Genomic DNA, 782 nt, shown 5'->3' on the forward strand with positions numbered 1-782 from the left:
ATACGGAAGACGCTTAGACTGATATGGCGCATATTTGCCGTGCGCGGGGTGAAGGTTAAAATCGAAGAGAATCTGGTCACATACGGATCCGTTCACCATCACACGAACTCGACAAGAAGTATCTGTGCCATGTTGCTGGAGTGATGCCTTTTCGAATGCGGCGGCTGCGCTGCTCAGTTTGCCGACACCCTCCGGGTGTTAGTAGTGTATGAGTTTGGACTTGTGTTTGGCCTGCCGAAGGAACACGGGTGTCGTTGTCTTCGCCCGATTGAGCAAGGTGGCTAATCTTGCGGCGGTGCCGGATACCATCGATAGTTTTGGTACATCACCGCTGTTTGTGAATCGTGTCTTTCGGCAACATAGACTCTTGGACTCAATTGTCGCTGACAGAGACCCACGCTTCACTGAGGAGTTTTAGTCAGAAATCTTGAATGTGCTGGGCACCAAGCTAGATATGCCAACAGCAGACTATCTGCAGACCGACGGTCAAACTGAGCGCGCGAATCGCGTTCTCGAGGACGTCTTTTGTATTGTCTGCGCTGAGACGCCGAAGCGCTGGAGCGCCATGCTGCTACTCGTAGATTTTCCTCTGAACAGTGCAGTGCATTCATCTACCGGATACACGCCACTCTACAAGAACTGGCTCGTTCATTCTCGCGCCCCCCCTGGCGCCTCCATCCGATAATTCAAGGCTTGGTAGAAGCGAAGTGGCCTAGCGGCAAGGTGATGTCAGCCCTCTCATTGTTAGTAAGAAAGTCAATGACTTCCTGTCTACCAAACGG

This window comes from Plasmopara halstedii (assembly GCF_900000015.1).
Source record: "Plasmopara halstedii genome assembly, contig: Scaffold_650, whole genome shotgun sequence".
NCBI lineage: Eukaryota > Oomycota > Peronosporomycetes > Peronosporales > Peronosporaceae > Plasmopara > Plasmopara halstedii.